This window comes from Vombatus ursinus, unplaced genomic scaffold, assembly GCF_900497805.2.
Source record: "Vombatus ursinus unplaced genomic scaffold, bare-nosed wombat genome assembly UNPS02014830.1, whole genome shotgun sequence".
NCBI lineage: Eukaryota > Metazoa > Chordata > Mammalia > Diprotodontia > Vombatidae > Vombatus > Vombatus ursinus.
Window position 1 is genome coordinate 31,460,627 of NW_020954608.1, and position 24,158 is coordinate 31,484,784.

The following is a 24,158-nucleotide window of genomic DNA, read 5'->3' on the forward strand; positions in this document are numbered from 1 at the left end:
TCTTGAGGAAAAAGATTGTTTCAGTTTCATCTTTGTCTCTCTAGCACTTCACACAGTGCCTTGTATTTAACCCAGTAACCATTTACTAAATTATATAAAATGTTACGTGGCAACTAGGTGGCACATGGGATAGAGCATTGGACTTGGAATCAAGAAGACCCAAGCTCAAATTCAGACTCAACACTTACTAGTTGTGTGACCTTAGGTAAGTAACCTAACCTTTCCCCTGAATGGCGCAGCTACTTCATCTGTAAAATAGGGATAATAATAGTACATGCCTCCGAGTTGCTGAGAAGATAAATCAAGCTAATATGTGTAAAGTACTTTACAAATCTTAAAATGCTATAAGAATGCTCGTGGTGATGATGATGATGATGATGATAATGATGATGTAAGGAGGTACCATGCAGAAGAAGCCTGGCATAGTGGATAGACTCAAGAAGAACAGGTTCAAGTTCTGCTGTGAACACATACTGAATATGTGACCCTGGGCAAGTCCCTTAACCTCTAAGGAGGTTGCCTTATATAATTCTCTGTAACTAAAAGTGCTTATCTACATTGTCAAAGGGACTCTCTTTGCTGGGAATTCCCTATAGCAATGGAATCACAGGTCTGGTCCAAAAATGCACTAGTTATTGGCAACATAATGATGGAAATCTACACAGTCAAGCTGCAGACTATAGCGTAGGGGGGGGAAGAGATGAGGTATCCTCATAAATAAGAAGGATCACAAGTAACAAAAGGGCTAAAAGGATCCAAATAAAGCACTTTAAGCAATTTGAAAGATCACTTTCATCTGGAGGGAGTGGCTATCAGGAAAGGATTCACAAGGGGAACAGCATATGGGTATATAAGTTAGACCTGAGATGACAGAAAGAACTTCACACAATTAGACTTAGTGGTCATCTACTCCATTCTCCAACCTCCTTTTTTTAACTGAGGCTCAGAGAATTGATATGATTTATACAAGGTCACATGGGTAATAAACAGCAAGGCCAGGATCTGAACCTAGGGCCCTTAACATCAAATTAATATTTTTTCCACTATATCACAATTCATCAAAAGAATGAGAATAGGGTGGAGGTTATCTTTTCCACAAATGAGCAAATATATGGAGACTGAGGCAGAAGGATGACAATAAAGAACAGAAAGTAGTCCAATTGGGAGTAATATAGAAAACACAGAAATGAGGTTCAATAAGAAGGTGGAAGACAGATTGCCAAAGGCCTCAGAGTGTCATGGTCAAGGGCTTACGCTTTATTCACTACGCAAATGAAGTTGCTGAAAGTTTTCAAGTCATGGAATAACATGGACATTTGATTACATTAGGATCGTTATTCAGGCAACAATATGGAATTTGGCATGGAGAGGGGATAAAATAGAGGTAGGAAGACCTAATAGGAGGCTATTAAAATAGTTTAGATGAGAAAAGCTAAAGGCCTAAACAAGGATAGTAATAATGGGAGTGAAAATGAGAGGCAGAAAACAGAGGTAGAAAAAGCAGATCTTGGTACCTGAATAGACATGCAGGGGAAGGGATTGGTTGGAGAGTAGTAGGCAAGAAGAAACAGGGTCTGACCTATTCATTTATTTATTAATTCATGCAACAAGTGCTTATTAAATGCCTACAATGTGTAAAATATTGTGCTAGATTTTGAGGAGATAAGATGATTAAGACAAGGTTCCTAGCCTCATGGAGCTTATTGTCTAATAGAGATGCAAACAAATAACTACACAGCGATCAGAAGGACCAGGAAAGTCTTTATGATCATAAGAGGGGTACAAAATGTTATGCAAAGCCCAGAGGGAAAAAATCCAACATATGAATATAGGTCTATAGTAGTAACCCAATTGACTTGCTGGTAGGATAGCAAACTTGTCTTGTATTCTCCAACATTTACCACCAAGTCCTACAATTCACATATTAAATATACATGTGAATATAATAAATAAATATGTGAATTTGCAATTCACATATTAAATATATGCCCCATTATAAGTATATAATCACGAAGGAATATAAGTGAAATATATATTACTTGACACTAGGCCAATATTACATAAAACTTTGAAATAGGAAAGGACTTGAATATAATATTTCACCAAAGAAAAACTTACAGAACTAGGGGAAAAAAAATTATGCTGTGCAAATCGAATCTATAGGACCCTAGTAAAAAGAAACAGGTAGGTGAATGGAGGACGATAGAAAGAGACGGCCCTAGAGGATGTGGCTCCTGTACCACCTGTGTGACTTCCGATAAGTTGGGTAACTTGTCTGTGCTTCAGTTTCCTCTTCTATTAAGTCAAGAGTTAGACTAGATCAGAAAGGTCAAAACACAAGGCCCACAAGACTCCTGAGTACAGGTGAGGGGCCAAACCAGATTAAAATGTAATTGGGAAATATTTAACAAAATAAATAAAAATGCAATAAAACATAGATAATACAGCATTTTAAAACTAAGTCAATATGCAGCCCCCAGGGATCCTTATGTACAGATCAGGGGCCCCTGTTTCTACTGGAGTTTGACACCCCCCTGTACTAGATGACCTCTTGTCCACAGTCACAGGGCTACTAAGTAACTGAAGTAGGATTTGACCTCAGATCTTCCAGGTCCGACACTCTCACCACTATTATCATCTAGCTGCCAATATCTATTTGCAAATTTGCTGAAAGATGCACTCTGTGGATCCATTATATATTTTGACCTTGCCGCTATAAACAAAGATGAAGGGAAGAGGAGAACATGCAATTTCAAATTTAGGCCTCCATTATGCTTTGCTGTTCTTTGTTACAGATTTGTTTCACGCGTTTATCCTTCCTAACCTTGTAAAATAGATATCACAGAAATTCAGAATTTCAGAAGAAACTTTGGAGACAATACACTCCACTCCCACCTGAACAAAAAAGACTCCAGAAGACAAAATGGACTTTACTTGAAGGCCTCTGGGGTGGGGAAACCCAGTGCCTTCCATAACTCTATAACTCAAATTATTAGGTAGTCTTTCCTCATTTAGTAGTGGGTAAGCACCAATAATTATAACAAGAAAATCCCCGTTTACATAGGGAATTTTTTTTTTTTAAATCAGACCTGTGATTTTGTGATTTGTGAGCTTCTGGTGGGGCACTTCCTTGACCAATGCAAATCTGCACCCTCTCTGTAAATTACAGTATTAGAGAGTAGCCTCGGGCAATGAGAAATTAAGGACCTTGCCCAGAACCACATAGCTAGCCTACAAACTGCTTTTCTCAAAACAGATTTCTGAGTTAGGGAATATGATTTTCTTCATTTTACAGATATGGAAACTGACGTTTAGAGAAACTGAAGTGGTCTAATGGTCACAAGGCCCATTAAGTGTAAGAGACAGGAAAATTCTCTTGACTCCAAATCCAGTATTCTTCCTAATTTTCCATGCCAAAATCAGTAATCAGTTTGAGTTCAACGATGTGAGGATGTGTTGTATGTTCTATGAGCCATAAAATAATGCATTTTTTCCCTTTTCTTCCATGGTTCCTAAAATAACTTAAAACTATTTCAAAGTTTTGAAAATTTTCATTTTTCCATTTCTTTTTTCTCCTTTCCTATAGTACCAGAAAACATGGTTTTAAAAGTAAAAACAAAGCAATGATTACATGAATTAGATGAAAATGAAAATATTACAGAAACATATACATGTGTCAAAAGTAGACTATATATTTCTATATCCCTTCTTTTGCATAATCTTTGAATTGCTATAAAATTCTCTAAGCACTTTATTGTGAGGTTCTCTCTATGGGATTGTTTTATTTGATACCCTGGAAGGAGTACTAGGTTGGGGAATAGGAGACTTGGGGTTTTAGTCTCAGCTCTGTGACCTTAGACAAGTAATTCAAACTCTCCAATCCTCAAATTTCTCATTTGTAAAACATATCACAGAAATTCAGAATTTCAGAAGGAACTTTGGAAACGAAACACTCCACTCCCACCTGAACAAAAAAGACTCCAGAAGGCAAAATGAACTTTACGTGAAGGCCTCTGGGAAGGGGAAACCCAGTGCCTTCCATAACTCCATAATTCAAATTATTAGGTAATCTTTCCTCATTTCAAGCCTGTGTCTGCCTCTATCCACTGCCCCTAATTCTGTTCTCTGGGGACAAACAAAACAAAGCTGATCCCTCTTCCACACAAAACCTTCACTATGTACTTCATTCGGTTGTTCTGAGGATCAAACCATCAAAAAAAACATTTTAACTATAAAGCCTCACACAAATGGGAATAATTATTCATTTTCCTGATTCTGCCACTGACTAGCTGTGTGACCTTGAGAGAGTCATCTTACCCCTCTGGGCTTCCCTTTCCTCATGTGCATAAAATGAAGAGACGGAATCAGACCACCTCTCAAGCTCCATTCAGTTCTAAAATCCTATGACTCAGAGACCTCAGAGTCTGGGGTGCAAATGCATCAACTGTCAGATGCTACTGAGGTGTGGATGAGATTGCTCAATAGCCTTCCTTTTATATTCTTTGCTACAAGGGATGACTCTCTGGGGAGTAGAAGGGGGAAGGGATACATGTGGATATGAAGGCAATGTCAAAACGAAAGCAATAAATGTGTTTTTTAAGACTGTGAGAGCTACAGGGATTTTTGTACAACAAAAGGAACTTGGGACGAGCAGTTCAGCCTTAGTTGAGGAGTGGGTGGAGGTGAAGATGGATGGGGAACAGAACAGAAATGGGGATATCATCCCAGCCTTTAAAGCTTTTCATTTTAACCTGGTAGTCTTACTAACTTGGCAATACAAGCTCTGTGATTTCTACACAGTTGTTTCTCCATACTGAAGGGCTGTCGGTGTCCTCTAAATTCAGAAACCTGGGGCAAAGCCCCAGTCCTCTGCCCTAGTTATAACTCTGATGTGGTTATATGATTTGTTCCCTAAAGGGATTGGAGAGTTGTCCACTGGATTCTTAGAGGATAAATTAGGATTTCTGCAGAGCTTTACTGATTCTTTCAAAAAGTAAACTCTATTTCAGGTCAAGATCCTAGGTTCTGGCTGATATACTATGTTGCCAGTAAGGGAACCAACCCAAGGAACAAAGAACTGCTGGATCCCTGGGCATCTTGGGCAACAAAGATGTTTACAACATGCAAGCATGAGACAACCCTAAACTTAGGACTGGCAGAAAGCAAAGGGGAAAAATTTATTAGCAATTTTATAGAGTAGGGTATGTATTTGTTTACTGATTAACTTATTACTGATGACAACAAAGTCCTGTTTGAGAAACGCCTCTTCATTTTTCCTTTAAAACTCACTGCAGCTACTGTAATAGGGTGCTAGTTAAATCAAATGAAAAGGATGTCATTGTAGCCACATTTTATCGCTTGAAACATCAGCAAGTACTAATACCCTGAGAAATTTATTCAGAATAGACAATAATGAATATGACTGCATAATTGCATAATACTCCTCAAATAATCCTCCCCAAACTCAATTATTTGATATCCCTCAGCACTAAATCTAGCTTTAAGTGAGTTGGGTTTTGTTTGAACAATTTGGAATTCAAGAAAACTAAGACCTCCTCTCTACTCTCTTTCCTCTCTCTCAACCCTTCAGCAACAAAAAAATCCAAGATTTTTGGTTCTGTAGGTTTTTAAATGAAGAGAAGGGATCTTTAAGAAGCTCTTGAGTAAAGTAGAGAACTAATCATTCACTCTTGGTCTTGAGGGTTTTTCTTTTCACTAAATGTATTATTTTTAAGAGAGTAAAGAAAGAAAAGAGTGAATAAGGAAAACCTGCCATCCCTTAGAACAGATGAAAATGATATGACATGAGGGATCAGGACAGTCTTGAAAATTAGCACTGGGCCCACGTGCTGAAGATATAAAAGAAACCAGAGCAGTCTTAATGAGAATCAGGCAGTGAGCTTAATGAGAACCTTAATATGCTCTGCTTTTCCTTTATATTTCATTATATCTTCTGTTTCATAAGAATCAAACAATCAACAATAATCTTTGAGTGCCCACTATACACCCAGTACTATGCCAGGAAATATAAGCAATGTAGAATATGGCACAGTCAGTCACCAGTGTACTGTAACACTAGGCAGCTACTACATAGGGCGAGAAGTAGGTGTGGGCTCAAGAGGTCACAGGTTGTAGAGCTGGATAAAACTTCAGAGGTCATCTCCTCCAATCTTGATTTTACACACATGAAAACTTAGTGCTTGGAACGGCTTAAGTGACTTGCCCAAAGTCTATAGAAAATAAGTGTTGTAGTCAATTTGTCTTTCCTGAATGCCAGTGGACTTCTTTTGAAATCCAATGTCTATTTTTTTTTTTTTTGGTTACTGCATAGTGCTGTTTCTCCAAGTTTCAGCATGCTAGGGGATGCAACAATGGACATTTCATGTCAGAAGAAAGAAATCAGAAGCCGAGACATTAGGAGACAGCAGCCAGAGCCAGTGATAGAGGAATGGAGCTTGAGAATATGAATGGCATGCAAGTAATTGTGAGCATAAGTCATATCGTCTCAGCTTCATATGAACACAACTCTCTGTGCTGGAGCTGTGTCTTTTGCGTACTTGTCTTTACTAACTTTATTCACAAGGACAACTAGGAGAAACAGGAAAGTGATAGTAAAGAGGTCTAGGCTGGCAGCTAAGAGGCCTAGGTTCTAATCCCTGATTTGCCACTGACTAGATGGCCAGCCTAGGAACTTTATTTTCTCAGCTCTCAGTTTCTTCATTAATTGAGACAGTTAGGCAAGATGTTTTCTCAGGTTCCTTCCAGAGTCCAGCTTTTATTATTCATAGCTTCAACTCTTATTTCTATTTGCCCTCCCAAGGTTTTGTAATTAATCTTTTCCCCTATACTTCAAAAATGAATTCCCAACTGCTTATCGACTTGGGTGAACTATCAAACTCAACATGTCTACAACCTAATTTACCATTCCCACCCAGACTTGGTGCTGTCTTTGGTTTCCCTACTTATTCAACGATGCCACCATTTTCCAGTTACCTGTTCTTGAAACTTCTGATTCTTTCATCTTCTCCAACTCTCATCTCTAACCCATCGCCACATCTTGTCTATTCTGATTCTTCCATCTTCTCCAACTCTCATCTCTAACCCATCGCCACATCTTGTCTATGTCTGAAACATTTTGCCTCTGTCCACTGTACCTACCACCACCCTGTTAGGCTCTTCTTACCCCCACTTAGGCTACTGCAATTTCCCCTTAACTGATCTCTTCATCTCCAGTTTCCCCAATATATCCTCATAGGATTGCTATAAGATCAATGATTTACAGCTGGGAAGGAGCTTAGAAATGATCTCTTCCAAACTAAGAGAAACTGAGGCCCATGGTGATCAAGTGACATACAAGATCCCACAGGTCAGAACTTGAACCCAGGTCCTCTTAGGTCAAAGCCAGTACTCTTTGTATTGAACCATGCTGCCCCTCACACTACTGCTAAATTAATCTTCCTTTTATGCATTCCTCTTCTCAAAACTCTTCAAGTACTCACTGCTGCTTACTGAATGAATATAGTCAGGCATTCTGGTAAATATTTAACAACCAGCTCTCTTGAAAACAACTTATAAATTTAATCTGTATTATTTTTTCCTCTATCAATTTCTTAAGTCAAGACAATCAACTAAATAATCAAGTTGTCATCTGTAGCTTGCTGAGTTGCAAGGTATAAATGCTTACAGTGAAACATTTAAAACTCACAGAGCCAGTCTGAGCTGGTTCCAGCACACCACTAAATAAAATCAATTCTCCTTAGCCTAGCATTTAAGGGCTTCCAAAAGCTTGTTCCAGCCTACCTTTACAACCTAGCTCACACAGCTTTTGCCAGCTGACAACATTGCTTGAACCTCCATATGAACTAGATGTTTTGCTGTCCCATATTTTCCTGCCTTTATGCCCATGCTGTTCCTATTTCTGGATTATCCTTTTCTCCATTTCTGCTTGATGATCTCCTACCTATCCTTCCTAACTTGGTCAAACCTCCTCTATGAAGACTCTCTTGACTCCTCCAGGTAGAAATAATATTTTTTTCCAAGTCTCCCAAGGTGCTTTGATAATACCTCTCTTATATGTGTCTGTTCTAGAATATAGTTATTTGTAGCGTGTCATATCCTTATAACTAGACGGCAAGATCCCTTGAACCCAAAAGGTTTTTGGAGCAGGCAATGCTTATTGAATAAAAAAAAAATTTAGAACATATAAGCAGAGATTATAAACACCTGGGGGGGGTGAAACAAACAAAACATCCCCATAGATTGTAAAATTCTTGGAAATCAGCAATCAGTAGTTGAAGCAACTTGGTGTAGTAGAGATAGTGCTGGATTTGGAATGGAGAAGAATATTGCCTCAGATACTTACAAGCTGTGTAACCAGCTTAATCTCCCTCAGTTTCAGTTTCCTCATCTGTAAAATGAGCATAATAATAGCACCTACTAGACAAGGTTATTGTAAGGTCAAAGGTATATGTATGTTTGCATATATGTATACATGTGTATATACAAATGTAGACAAACATGTGTATATACAAATGTAGACAAACATGCACACATACACACGTAGACATACATGTGCACACACATATGTAGACATACATGTGCATATACATACGCAGACACACGTGTGTATACACATGTAGACATACGTGTATGTACACGTGTAGACATACGTATATATGCACATGTAGACATACATGTGTATATACTGTGTAGATATACATGTGTACACACATATGCATAGCTATATGCATATGCATGTATGTACATATAATGTGTTTTGAAAGCATTATATAAAGTATATAATATATACGATAATGCTTATATTTATGTTTTATATATTAATATAGTATAATTATATACTATAATCTATTTTATATGTTAAATTATATAAATATCAGCTGTTATTGTTGTAGTTGTTATAGCAAGAATTTCTGTCACTTGTGTCATCCCCAAGACACTATGAGATGGACTCACAGAGCTAGAGCTTGAAGGACCCTCACGGATCCATGTCATACAACCCCGTCATTTTACAGATGAGGAAACTGAGTGATCGAAGAAGAGACTCATTCAAGGACAGAGACAGTAAGCAGTAAAATCACATTTGAACTCAGGTCGTCTGTTCCAAAATCTCATACTCTTTCTTCCTTTCTTTTCCTCCTTTTTTTTTTTCCCTGAGACTCAGTCTCCCTGTCTGTCAGGCTGAAGTACAGTAGTTACTCACTCACAGGTCTGGTTCTACTGCTACTCTCACAGAAGCTCTAACCTGCTGTTTCCAACCTGGCCCAATCTGCCTGCTTCTTAAGCAGCCTGGTGCCCCCTCACCCCCCACACTCTGAGTCTCAGGGGCTCACCATACTGGTGCCAGACTGAATGCAGATACCCAATCAGTTTTAACATTACTGGAGTTCAGAACTCCTGAGTTCAAGTGTTCCATCAGCCTCAGCCTCCCTTCAAGCAGGGATTTCAGACCCGAACCACCTCAACCAGTATCCAGTACTCTTTCCACTGCACCAATTAAAATGGGTTCACATTGTTTAAAGGAATATATCTATGCATCTATCTATCTATCTGCAGATAGATGTCTATAAGTGTGTTTAATTTTTTTTTTAAAGTTTAACAGGTAGTAGTTTAGGGGTGTCCAGGATGGTTGCAAAAAGAATCCTCTGGCCTTGATTACTACAGGAAGAACGCTTCTCATTCTTTGAGAAGGTTGTAAATTTATCTGGTGCTCTAAAGGAGCCTCTATTTGTATGACGCTGTAGCTTAGGAATAGTTTAATTCCAGATTGAGACACCCAATGTGGCTAAGATTTAATGGTTCTCTCCCTCAAGGGACTATGAACAAGGCAAAACACCCTCTAATACAGCAAGAGAATGCCCTCAGGGCTCCACATAAAATTATCATAAAGCACTAAAATGTGAAAAACTGAGGACAAAATGTTGGAAAAGGTAGAAAAGCAATAAAGATGACATTTTATTGCTATATTTAAAACCTTTCCCACAATTTACCGGGTAGTCATCCTAGCAAGCAATAGTGCATGTTCTCCAGCAAATGTAATATTAATTCTAGTCATTCTTGGCCAGATTGTTTATATTGGAATGAGTGAATGAGGAGATATCTGGGAAGGATCTGAACATGCTCCAGTTTTAGGCACTGACTATCAGAAATCCACTGCCCCTTGTTAAAAGAGTAGGTTGAAGTGAATAATCACAATGTTAAATACATATGGAACTCTTACGAGGTTGGTGAAATTTAGAGTCAAAATTTAGAGACTGACTTGAACGCTGTGGGGGCTTTCGATGGGATCCCAAGAGCAGGTTATTTTATTTTTGTATGAATCACCTCAAGTTCTTCACACCCTACATACACATAAGTGAGATCTCTATTAATAGAACTGTGGCAAGAAGAGATCGTTACATTAAAATTTATGATATCCTAGTGTATTATAATAATAGGCTATTATCATGCACTTGGTTAATAGGGTCCATACTGTTATAATGTGTGAAAACCAGATTGAGCAATAAAAATGATAATATAATCGTAATCTTTGCCACTCCAAAAAAAAAAAAAAACCTTTATAAGAGGAGGTCTCAAAGCACATAACTAGTTCAATGCTCTTTTTTGTAGATAAAGAAACTATGGCTCACAGAGACGAGATTTTTTTTTGGCATACATTTGTAAAGGTCTTTGGCTGAAATATATGTGTGAAGGCATTATATATATATATGTATGATACATGTGAATGTATGTGTATGTATGTTGTATATTTTTAAAGTTCAATCTCTAAAGGACAGTTATAAGATTGAACACAAGGAGAAGAATGCAGTGACAACAATAAATGAGAATTTCTGGGGGAAAAAAATGACTGGCTCAGAAATTGTGCTTCTTGCCACAAGGTATGGTGGAACAAGTAATAACAAGGAGTTAAGACGAGTTCTACTCTGGACTCTGCCACTAGCTAGCAATGTGTGGCTTTGGGTAAGTCACTGAATGTCTCTGAGCCTCAGTTTCCTTGTATGTAAAATAAGAGAGTTGCACTAAATGACCTCTAAGTTCTCATTTTGCTGTAAATTCTATGTTTCTATGATGACTTGAAGGAATTGGGGGGACAGGTTGCGCATATTCCAAGCAGAATAATTATATACACACAGTCCACTGAGCAGAAAAGGAAAATAGCAGGCATGATTGAGGATGAGGGAGAGGATGGGAGGAAAGGGTTATAGAAACTTTGGGTACAATGCACAGAAGTACTTTATAAGGCAAATCATATACAGCTGTTTTACAAAGAAAAGGAGAAAGTAGAGAACAAATGATGACACTTTTATGGCGACGTGTTTAAAAACCTCAAGCACGTGTGTGCGCGCAAACATGCCTGCAAGACAAAGCTGAATAACATACATTTTCTGATGGAGAGAGAAGGAAATAGATGAATTTGTTTATTGTTTGAAGAAACATCAAGGCACTTTTCAAAGTCAAAAGAAGAACTGTTAAATCATTTGCATGCAAGAACAGCCCGAACCTCCTGGAACCCTGTCTTCCACTCCACCTTCTCTGTGACCCATACTTCAAAAGAGTTCTAACCTTAGAGTGCCTAGTTTAAAAAAAAATCATAGAATTTAAAAGTCATTGTGCCCAGCTCAATTTGGCTGTGGAATGAATACAGTGCATATTCTGAAATATGAGCAGAAATGTTTGAAAAGAGGTGGGAGAGGAGGATAGAGGTTGCTTTTCTATTCAAAGAGATAAAACTACATTTATCTCTTAGGATTTGTACACAGTGTATGTAGAGACAAACCCCATTTGACTTTTTTCTCCTGGCCAACAGAGTAACAGAGTGCCTTTTATTGTCACTACTTTCCTAAAATCCTAGCTCTAGAGTTGGCTAAACAAGCATCCCTCAGACCAGGGTCTGACAATTTTAATCCTGGGTGTTTTTTTTTTTTTAAACCAATGCCTTAACTATGCATTCAAGTGAGGCATTTCTTTTGTGTCTGGGCTTCTTCATGGGTAAAACATGGGTATGTCAGGAGATAGAGGTGACCAAAAACAGGTATGAGCTGTATATAAGAACACCCACATCATTGAGATAGTAGCTATCCCAAATATAGGAGAAGAGTTGGGATTAGCTCAATATTACAGTTTTTTTAATTTTATTTTCAATTCATGGAACAAATCAAGCATTTTCATAACACAGTGCAATAAAACAAAGATGATTGCATATGAAATTGCAAATTTACCACGCACAACTTGCTATTCCTTCCAAATATACAACAAATTTATCATGTAATTTTCTTTTTTCCTTTTTTTTTCTTCCCCCTCTCTACTGTAACATGTCAGTTTATACACTTGACCCACAATGCACAGAATTTCAAAGTAATTCCTTTTTTACCCTGAAGGAAGGGTTGCAGAGATCCAATTGTATCCCACTTAGAAGAAAAGTTAGAGATGTCCTTTCATATGAAGTAGATCCAGATAAGGCAGATAAGTATTTTCTACGTAAAAGGTGGCATAGAAATAATGCTAACTTACCCTAAAGGGGATGCTGTGATAACCAATAAAAAAATAAATGCAATGCACCTTGCCAGTAAGAATGCCTATCTACCTGATTGTTCTATTTATTTGCATGTTAGTTACAATTTTTAGCGCTATTGTTTCAATATTAGGGGAGGGCAGGGGAAAGTCTTAGAATCATAGAGTAATACTACCTTTTTAGAAACCCCTGCTATGACTAGTTGGGAATATGACTGATCATATTCAAAGGGTTAGGAATGAACCTACAGTTTGCACTTGATCAGCACATTTTCTTCATAGTTACTGGTTCTTGGTCCTGCATTTTCCTAGCCCTGTCTCACTTTTTGGCAGTCTGCACCTCACCCCTGAAGAAAAACCCCTAATCCTTGTTAATAGCACCAATGGTTAATAATGGTGACAGTGGCCCAACAGGAACAACCACTAGAATAACTTACCATGAAGGGAGGAAAGTAAACATATGATTTAGCATAGCTCTGGGAGAAGAACAACCTGAAGGAGGGTGGGGGAATGCAGAATTAAAGTGCCTAAGGTAGGAATGAAAATTGCCTATTTCTCTATAGTCTATTACTCAAGTCTATGTGTAGTAACAAAAACTGAAATCATATATGGCAAAGGAGATAATGCTGAATTATAAACAGCAAACAAAGCAATGTGAAAAAATTCAATATATCCCAGTTACTAGGGTGGTAGAAGTACAGAATAAATTGAGTTTTCTGATGGCTGGGATTTCTGTTGCACTCTAATTAAAATTCCATACAAACTACGCATTTAGAGTTTGCATAAACTGTTGTTACTTTTATTGCATGACACAATTTGCCTGGCATGGAAATGTTAGAGCGTTAGGGTTATATCATTACAAAGGATTAAGATCTTATCAAGCCCTAAACATGAAGTATTACAATGATACAATGGAGAACCTGTAATATTCTCTTGTTTTCCAACATACTCAGTCTGTAAGTTTTATTAATGCTTGCTTTGAATTATGGGTTCATTCCTTGTTGGAGACAATTCACATACATACAGTAGTCAAGATTTCAATATGAAGTTATTGCTTACATGCCACCCCTTCTTCCTCTGACTCACTCAACGTGTGATGGTGGATGAAGGACTGGCATGAGAATGATTTAGCCTCACTATGCCTCAGATTCTGAAGGTATGAAAAACAAAGGGTACATAGTCAATTCAAGACAGTAATTATGCAACTACTATGTGCCATGCACATTGCTAAGGGCTAGGAATAAAAAGGAAAGCAAAAAAAGTCCAGGATCTCAAGGAGTTCACACGTTTTCCTAATTAAAGACATGGAAAACAGGAGAATCAATTCTAACTGTTCCCCTAACAAACAGATTCTATGTTCCTTGGAAATCATGATCTTCAAATGCATTCAACTCTCAACTACCCACTTGCAGATTATCCACTTTGTGCTTTAATTTTTCATCTCCAATTAGCTTCTTCTGCACACCTAGAATATTTCTGGGCCACCTCTCCCTTGTAAGTTCAAAATACTTAGGCTAATAACATTAGCCTAAGCAAAACATAATTTGGAGCATAATGCTGTTGCATTACTCAAATTACAAATTCTGTTTCAAAGTAAAATAGAAATGAATTTTAATTATCTGTTGTTTTGAATTATCCATGCCATCTCTCTCTCTCTCTTCTATTATCAAGAATAATCAAGACCATAACTGAGTAAAGGTACTTTTTCTTTTTTAAAGCCAAAGCTTTTATGCTTTCAAGAAAACAAAAAGACCAGACAATTTGAAAAACCAAACCCTGTGACTTAGAATCACAGCTCAGAAGCGGCCATAACAGGTCCTTTAATCCAGCCTCCTAAGGAAACAAGCTAAGTGATTTACCTAAGGTCACAAAGCAAGTTGCTTGTGGAACTGGGAATAGAGGACAGACCTCCAGACTTCTAGCCTATTACAACATGCCATTTCCTACACCTAAGTTTTATGGCATATTTCGCAGAATCTCAGAGTTGGAAGGAACCTGAGAAACCATTTAGTCCAATCCAAACTTGAGCATGGATCTAGTCTATACCATACTGATCCTAACGCTTTAATACCTATGCTCTTATTATAACAACGACAACAATAGCATTTGTATAGCAATTTAAGATTTGCAAAGCTTGTTACATATATTTTCTCATTTGATACAACAACCCTGTGAAGTGGTTGCTATTACTTTTCCCATTTTATAAATAAGGAAACTGGGGTTGAGAAAAGTCAAGGGACTTTTGTAGGGTCACAAAGCTATTAAGGATCTGAGGCAGGATTTGAATTCAGGTCTTTCGGACCCTAAGTACAACTCTTTTCAGCTGCTATATTAAAAATAAGTACAATATTTCAAATTTAGAACAAGTATGGATGTATTTAAAATAGTTTTCAATTACTGGTTCTGAAGACCTGAGTTCAAATCTGGCCTCAGATACTTACTAGCTGTATAACCCTTGGTCAAGTCACTTAACCCTGTTCTGCCTCAGTATCTTCACCTGTAAAATGAACCCAAGAAGGAAAGGGCAAACCACTCCAGTATCTTTGTCAAGAAAACCCCAAATGGGGTCACAAAGGATAGGACACGCCTGAAAAATGACTGAACAACAACCAACAAAAAAAAGTCTTTACTCTATCAACTACCTACAAATTTAGAACTGTAAGTTGAAATGAAATGTGTATATGTGGTCAGAAAGCCTGAGAATAGAAGTCCCATCCACTTAAAAAGAAAAACTACTACATGTAGTGACAGTAATGAAATCCCATTTAAAATCAGAATCCCAGTTTAAGCATTCAATTAATTCTCATTTAATGACCCATTTGTATGTTATCGAGGCTGTCTAACTCTCTGTCCTCAAACTCTGCACTGAAGTTCCTAAGCTCATATCAGAAGGTGCCAAAATGAGTTGTGATGGCAAAATCGAAACTAGAACCCCGTCTTCACTGCATCGATGTGAATGCTCTCTTCTCCTTGGTGCCTCCCCATCCCTATCTTGCTCTACTTTAAAAAACACCTCCCATTTTCATAACTAAGCTATATCAAAATTTAATCTGACTGAACTCAACAGAAATATGCTTTTAAAAGAATGACCATCTTTTCGATACTATGACACATATGCTATAGAAAAATACCAAGGGCGTCATACATGTAGCATACTATAAATACCAAGGACATCTCAAAAATGGTAGCTTGCATAATATGAAGGAAGATTCTTAATTAAAAGGCTACATGCCACCCCAATTATGCCATACTACATGCAATTCTTAAACTGAATTACTCTCCTAGTCATAAGAGAGACTTTTCTAGATTCAGTGTAAAAAGTGTATACATATTTTTATGGAGTAAGAAATGATCCATTTAAGCCCTCTATCATCTGAACACTCTGGTGGATATTCTTTTAATATAATTTTGTACCAGTATAATCACTTTCTAATGTAATTTACCATCATAATTTAAAGATACCTAAATTTTCTACTCTATATAAGATATGGGACTGGGTGCAAATGATCTAAAGAAGAAAACAAAACAGCCCCCTACCCGCTTTCATAGAGCTTACATTCTACTGGCAAGAAAGTCAGTATAATACAATAGAAGGCATGGAAGTCAAGGGGAAAAAAAAGAGAGAGAGAGAGATCAGACAAATACTGAAGGAAAATTTGAGGTGGGAGAAAATGGTAACAGGTGGGAGGTATATGGAAAAGCTATGCCTGTATAGAAAAGGTGACACTTCCCCTGAAACTTGAAAGAAAATAAGGAATTTTAAAGAGAAAAATGAGATAGGAGTGCATACCTGGAACGGGGGGTTCCTTGTGCAAATGAACAGAGGAAGGAGCTAGTTCGGCTGAAACAAAATGAATGAAAGATGCAATGAGAAATGAGCTAGAAGTAAAGTTGTAATGGGGGGAGGCTTAAATGTTAAACAAAGGTTATATATTCTATAGTAGATAGAGGCAATAGGGAGCCTCTAAAGGTTTTTGAGCCAGGGAAAGATATCAGACTTTTGTCTTAGTTAAGATTGTGATGGCAGCTCTGTGAAGGACGGTTTGGATGGATAAGGGAATGACTAGGAACAGGAAAACCAACTGGAGCATTACAGCTTCTATGAGTTGACAATCTTCCTGTATCAGTAAGTTAATAAGCATATACAAAAGAAATTCTGTACTATGAACTATCATTCAACTTCACATGCCACAATGAGCTACCACCACCACAATTCTGTAGTCTCATACAGCTCAGGAAATAATATAGTCCAGCCATTTTTGATAAATTTCTTCTAAAGATGGATACATTTTTCATCTTGGGAGTAGGGACTATTTTTTTAAATAAACCACTAAACCAAGTGAATGATAAAATACTATATTGGGGAAGAAAAGGAAACAAATATTTCCATATGCTAATGAAATGTAGTTTCTGGAGCACTGAATTGTTCATCTGCTTGCTAGTGGAGCTTGCTTCTAGGGACAGAGCATCCTAGTGATGGATCTAGTCAATAGATTGATACAAAGAACATCAGTCACTTGCTATTCAAACTTAGCTGTTCTACATAATCAACTCAAGTGGGGGAGGTATAAGAATAACAATGAATGGATACATTGAACTTAGCTCTATGAAAACAATGGTTCTAAAATCCAAACATTTTATTGGCAAGCCCCCATCACTTCTCCACCATTCCACACATACTTCATTTAAACTCTATCATATCAACTCTTTGACTCCACAGATTAACAACTTGAAGCCTCTTGCTTGGTGATCTTCCAGATTCTTTCTTTAAGGGTATAATAGAGACAGACAAATACTAAAGTCATATAATAGTAATACAGTTATGAAACAAGGACACATCATCATCATCATCATCATCATCACACACAAAAGAGAACTAAACTCTGCATATTAAGGTGGAAAAGGAAATACAATTATCAGTAAGGAAGTTGGGGGTTCCAAGTTAAACCACAAGAATTTTACCTTTGACTTTGTAGATTTGTCCACATCATATAGTGAAATATTTGTGTGGAGGGGAATTCTGTGTGCTGAGTTGTTTTTTTTTTTTTTTTTGGAGGGGGAATGTTTCCCCATTGAAGAAAATAATCTTATAGATCAAAGAAATGGAGCTACTTGACTGTGTAAAGAGATATAGGCCTTCAGATTGTATTTTACACAACAAGCCCATTTTATTCACGAGTCCATTGATTCTATCTTGAAAGAAGCCTCCACTATCTTAGAGAGCTCTTTACCCAACAAGATATTCATATGGGATTAACTACAGAAATAATATCCTCACTGGAACAAACTTGATCATTGCAACTCCTAGGAAGCCAAGGTTATAACATTCTTTCCCAATCACCTGACATCCTCTTCCTTATTACTCAACCTCCAAAAAAAGGAAATAGCTGGACAACCTCCCCAAATCAGCTCCTTTGGCCTCCAGTAAAGTCTGCCTGAGGCTGTGTAAAACCCTATTTATGTATATTAACTGTTACCCACCTGAGCAACTGCACATTTGGTGATGCTGATTAAACTTTTTATCTTCTAGCTTTGCTTCTAGATTTATTGACCTCCAATGAAAGGGACCAACATGGGAAGAATTACTCTCAGGGAGGATCATGGTACCTTTGGGTTAAGGAACTTCCCAACACTTGGTTATTTTTGAGGAAAATTCTTGGCATTAAATAAACTGATGTTTCAAGTTAATAAACTATAATCCAAATATTTGCCAACTAAAGTATCTCTTTTTTTGTTGTTCTTTGGGTCTCCTTGCTTGTTATGCCAATGAATTTACACTGGTAAAACTTTATGTATCAAACGTAGTGTATCTACGTCCTTTCTTCTAACCATATTACATTTTTCTTCAGCAATGACTCATTTAAATAAGGACGGAGTTGCTTAATGCTATGCTATAGAGTTTTCTAATTTTTATTATGTCTTCTAACTTCATACTAATTTTCATCAATAGTGTAAAGATAAACAACTTTGAAAGCCTCAGGAACTTTAGTCAATGCAATAACTAACCATGATTCCAAAGGACCAATAATGAAGCACGTTACCTCTCTCTTAGCAGAGAGATGATAGACTTAGGGTGCAGAATGAGACATTTATTTTTAGACACGGACAATGCAGGAATTTGGTTTTCCTTCACTGTGTGCATGTTAAAATGTTTCCCCTCCCACTCAAATTGGGGGGGGGGGTAAGAAGGTAAGAGAAAGAGAAAATATATTTTATTTGGAAAAATAAAAGTTTATAAATTCTCTCTTTCTCTCTCTGTATCTCATCTCTGTCTGTCCATCTCTTTGTTCCTCTGTCTCTGTCTCTTTCCCCTGATTCCTATTTTTCCAATGTTTTCCTTGCCATCCTCAAGCTTAGTCCCACACCAAAGACCAGAGTATATGCTGATTTAATGGAGAGTGGGGAAGGGAGGGTCTTACTGAGTTTTTGAAAGAATTTCCATACTTTTTCATTGAATGCAATAGATGTTGTACATAAATTGTAATTATTTTCATGGTGGACTTTTTGTAAATACTTATCATGAACGCTACAATGTTTCCTCACTGGCCACTGAACAAGTATTTTGCATTTAGAGTACCAGTAACTAAGTTGAAGTACATAGACTGCCTAAAAAAACTCAATAATCCTTGGCACCCCTATCCACTTTTCTGAGACCATTGAAGAAGTGGGAGAATTCTTTATAGGCCTCAAAACCATTTTTCATTTCCCTATGGGTTTCATAGGTGGCCATGGCCAAAGAATTCATTGCCTTCTGGCCTAGGGATGAATTTCTAGGCTAGTCTTTGAAAAACTCACAGAGTCTGTTGCTGGGACAGTACTTGAAGTCTTTCCAGCACAGTAAGAATTCAGGATCACACCTGCATGATGATGAGGCATCAGCAAAGGACTTTTTATATTTCCAACACACATTAAATGTTAAATGAAGTGAGGTGTCAATTCTTAATTGAAGCCCCAGAGGAGAAACATCATTATCAACTGGGGGAAAAGGACAGGGAGAGGGATAGTGATAGGTTTCATGGAAGACACATGGCATCTGAGTTGGTTTTGAAAGATTATAGCAGAGAGAAAGTTTGGGGAGGGCATTCCAGTATCTTTGGAACAATATAGAAGAAAGGCCCAGAACATTAAGTGGGCAGGAGGGTTGGTGACTATTTCAGTTTGGTTGGGGCATAAATTACGTGGAAGAAAAGAGTTCAAGACAGGAACAGCAGGATGGTATAAGATAGTTGGGAACTTTGATTGCCAGGTTAAGGAATCTGGACTTTATTCAGAAGATAATAGGAAACCAGTCAAGAGTTTTGTGCAGAGAAATAATAGGGAACATGTGATTATGGTAGGAAGGCTTTATTGAGGTAGGAAAAGAATAAAAAAGAGAAGACCAATTAGGAAGTCATTGCAATAGTATGTACTACTGTGGCAACAGAGGGGATAGATGGGAGTGATGGTTAAGTGGTAGCGTTGATTCTCCCTGACAACCAACTGAATGTGGGATTTGAGGGAGACAGAAGTGTTGAAGGTGATGCCAAGGTAGACAAGGTAGTATTGTCAGAAACAGGAAAGTCAGAAGAAGGAACAGGTAGAGGTGGGTGAGACATAGAACCAATTTTAGATAGTTTGATTTTGAAGATTTGGAGGGACATCCAAATAGAGATGTTGTACATGTGTTTGTGTTGTATATGCAATAAGTGACTTGCTTTGGACCACACAGCTAGTCAGCGTCTGAAGCAGGTTTTAAACCCAAGTTATCTTGTCTAAATCCAGCACTCTATCCATCAGACCACACCATTTTTCTAGGTGGAATGAAGGTAAGGAAAGTTTGGTGCATTAGGAAACAAAGTAGGAGAAAACATTGAGTTGATATGCAACACTGTTAAATGTTGCATAGAGGTCAAGGAAAATTAGGACTTAGAAAAGGTCATTAGATTTGTCAAGCAGGTGGTCACTGGTGACCTTTAAATGAACAGTTTCAGCAGAGGAAGGAAAAACAGAAGACAGATTGTAAGGGGCTCATAAGTAAAAGGGTAGAGTTTGAGAGTGAAAGTGAGATGGGATGGTTGCTCAATGAGGTAGAAGGCAATAAGGGACTTGAAGAAGAGAAGTTTTAGAACAATTCAATTGGACAGGCATTTATGAATCACCTTTATATACCATGCACTGTACTAGATGCTGGGAATATAAAGACAAAAGCAAAATCATTCCTGCCCTCAAGGAGCTTACAAGTCATTGTGGGGAAGAATATAGTGAATCAGTAAGTGAAGAACAGTAGAAGTGCCAAGTAACAATAAAGATCCAGCTGAGTTTATGCAATAAGAATTTATAATGGGTGAAATTAGTGTGACGACACGACCTTCTCCAAGGACATTCAGCAGCTAAAGTCATCACCAGCTGCCATTACAAGATTCTATCAGAGGCTGCAGGAGAGTAAGACACCCTCTAGTGGCAACATGGTGCTAGTTCCAAGCATACTCATCTGAGCATCAGTTCAAGGATGGACTAATTACAAAGCCAAAGGACCTAAAAAGAACTTTCTCCCCTGCCCCAATCATATCTTTTAAGTAAATATGCAAGATTTAAAGTGTCATTTTCTTTTTTTATAGAAAAACAGATTTTAAGAAAGAAAAATTAGAATCTAAGTCAAACATTTAGTTTGATGGTGTCACTTGCCATGTAACAGAGGAATTTTCAATTAGTAACTGCACTTTTACTGTGTGAACTGCATAGGAAAGTACTTAACAATTAATAGAAGTCACCTTGCATTTGAAGCCTGGAAGGGAAGTAATTAAATTTAGTAGAAGCTATAGTCACTAAACAAAGATGCATCATGTAAATACAAAGGGGGGAAAATGGAAAGATAAATGAAAACAAGGAAGTTTAACTGCAAGACAGAAGTGACGTATCTTAAAATTATCTTCTTACTATAAAATTATTTTCTAAGAAGACTGATAAAATTAACTTAATCTAAGCAGAGGATTTGTTTAAATCCAGGTTGACTTTTTCTTAACTTGAGTACAATACTGCTTCCAAAGATTTCACACAAAGATTGTCCAGCTTCCTGTTATTTGAATTAACTGCATAAGTACCTTTCCTACCAATGCTGATGTACTTGATAAATACAATGTAAACATCACCCAACAAGAATGGAGATGGCAAAAATCACTAGGCTTGTGGTTTATGAAATAAACCACAAACTGAATTTATATAGCTCTAGAGTCTAAATTAATGCCAGTAACACTGTTATCAGTAGTCCTTATCCTGCCACTCTTGGTTCCTAACACAAACATTTAGGACTAGGAAGCATTACATCTGGCTACAGCTGCATATTTTATGGTCCATTGAGACTCAGATGCTGATGGTTGAACTGAATAACAAACAGCTGGGCATAAATGTAAAAATCAGGAAATCACGAGGAAATGTATGTATCTCGTGAAGACTCCGGAATCCTAGTACTGAGAGAGAGAGAGATTAGCATTACAAAGTAGTGTTCACCTAAGACAAAAGTTCAGAAACTTGGGAAGCAATCTTCCTTTATTTCTATCTAGACCTTTTTGTTATTGTTTGATAACAGCCTCTGAAATCTTTAACACACAGGAGCAGATTCTTTTCCATAGTAATAACAGTGGAAAGTTATCAGAACTATCTGAGCTTCCATATCTGGGGTTAACAAAAGAAAACAAAGAGGTTTCAGGAGTAGAGATGCACACAAATTGAGTGAAAACTTCTCTACATTCTCTAGAATGATTTAATCTCATGATCCTCCAACCTTGATTCCAGATGCAAAACACTTAAGATTTTAGAAAGAGAAGCTGTCATGCATGAAAGGGCCTGCAGCAGAGGGGATTCAAGTTAGAAAGTAGGAAGATTTGTCCATCTATTAGGTTCACAGATGAGAAGATGGTATCACTGAGAAGCTATGGGATATTCTTTCATAAAGTTTTAAAAGGCAGATAAACAGCCATTTTCCTGGAACAGCTGTCAAATTTATTCCTAAAGAAGAAAAAAAACCCACAAAATGATATGCAAATACATTTAACCACTTAAAATTTATCCCCAGTCTTGCTTACACTCGGCAATGTCATACTAATAAACCATCTTCTATCTGATAGGCATGTCTGAAGTAGAGTATCAATAATTTTAATTGTTAATTATCCGTGGCCATTTTCCCTCCCTTTGGGATTTGCCTAATTTCTCTATAATAAATTAACTGGCTGCTTTAGTTGAAGCTCAAAAAGTAGGGGGGATGGACTTAGATAAACTCAGGAGATCTCTTCAGGTCTAGAATTCTAATTCAATAATCCAAATCAGAAATAATCTCACCTGGTCTAGGAGAACCTAACCTAAGAGGTAGAACCACCACTACAGGACACTCCCAACTCTTATAAAGTCTTTTGTATGATACAGTTGAATACATCACTACAACTTTAATCAAGGTTAATTATTTTTTCATTTCACAAGAAAGTCAACAATGCCTGTCAAATAGTAAGTGCTATGTAAATGTTAGCTATTATTATTACCCTATACTGATAAAGATAAAGAAAGTTAAGAGGAAAAAATAGTATCCACACATTTTCACCATGCCAAATATTCTACTTTCCTACCATGGTAAACTTGGTTAAGATGAATATGTACAAATAAAATAAAAAGCCAGACTGGGGAATAGGAAAGTTTAAGGTAGTGCGGTATTGTAATGCCAATAACTTTTAACCTATATATATGGAAGCATTGAGGCATATGGACTGTGTTCTTGTTGAATTCCTGAATATTATTAAATGCCTCCTACCTACTGGACACTGTGCTGGTGTGCCAGGAATACAAAGACAAAAAAAAAATTACCTGCCCCCCAGGAATTTAAGTCCTATTTGAAAACAAACATACATATACATATACATACATACGTACATATGTAAATTAAAAATAAATACAATACCGAGTAATTTTGGAGGCACTAGCAATTGGGAGAGGGATGGGAGGATCATGAAAGGACCCATGTAGGAAGTGACACAAGCTGAACTTGAAAGAGAGTTAGAGATTCTTAAAGGCAGATGTTAAATGAAAGTACTATCCAAACATGGGAGACCGCCTATGCAAAGGCATGAAGATGAGAGATGGACCACTATGTACATGGAACAGTAAGTTGTTTAGTCTGGCAGGGACATAGAATAAAGGGGTATAATATATAACAAACCTGGAAAGATAGTTTGGACCCACATTGTGAAGGACTTTAAATTCCAAACAGGGAGTTTGTAGTTTATCCAAGAGGCCAACGGAATCATTAGAGTGAACAGGAGAGTGATATGGAAAGCCCTGGGCTTTGGGAATATCAATTTGTGAGCTCTGTGGAGTGTAGGTTAGAAAGGCCAGATACTGGAGGAAAGGAGACCAATTAGGAAGCTATTGTAATACTCCAATTAAGATGTGATGAAGGCCCCGACTAGGAAGGTGACCATGTGAACAGAGAAAAAGGGAAGGATCTAGAAGGTATGGGAGAGTTTGAGTCAAGAAAACTTGAGAAATGATTGGGTATGTGATGTAAGGGAAGGTGAAGAGTCAGGAATGATTCTGGAGTTGTAATACTTGCTAATTGGAAGGAAAGTGGTGTCTGTGATTGAAATAGGGAAGTTAGGGTTGGGGCA

General features: G+C 37.4%; 1 protein-coding gene across 6 annotated transcripts in view; it reads right to left on the reverse strand.

The window, feature by feature from the left end:
• CELF2 (CUGBP Elav-like family member 2) overlaps positions 1–24,158 on the reverse strand; it is a 619,768-nt gene that overhangs the window by 330,632 nt on the left and 264,978 nt on the right. For 4 of the 6 annotated variants that reach the window (XM_027838840.1, XM_027838838.1, XM_027838839.1 and 1 more), the window contains exon 1: positions 16,319–16,369. The exons of the other annotated variants lie outside the window; for them this stretch is intronic. The gene's annotated coding sequence lies outside the window, so the exon portion shown is untranslated. Of the gene's footprint in view, positions 1–16,318; positions 16,370–24,158 lie in introns of those variants that run through there. 6 annotated transcript variants of the gene reach the window in all.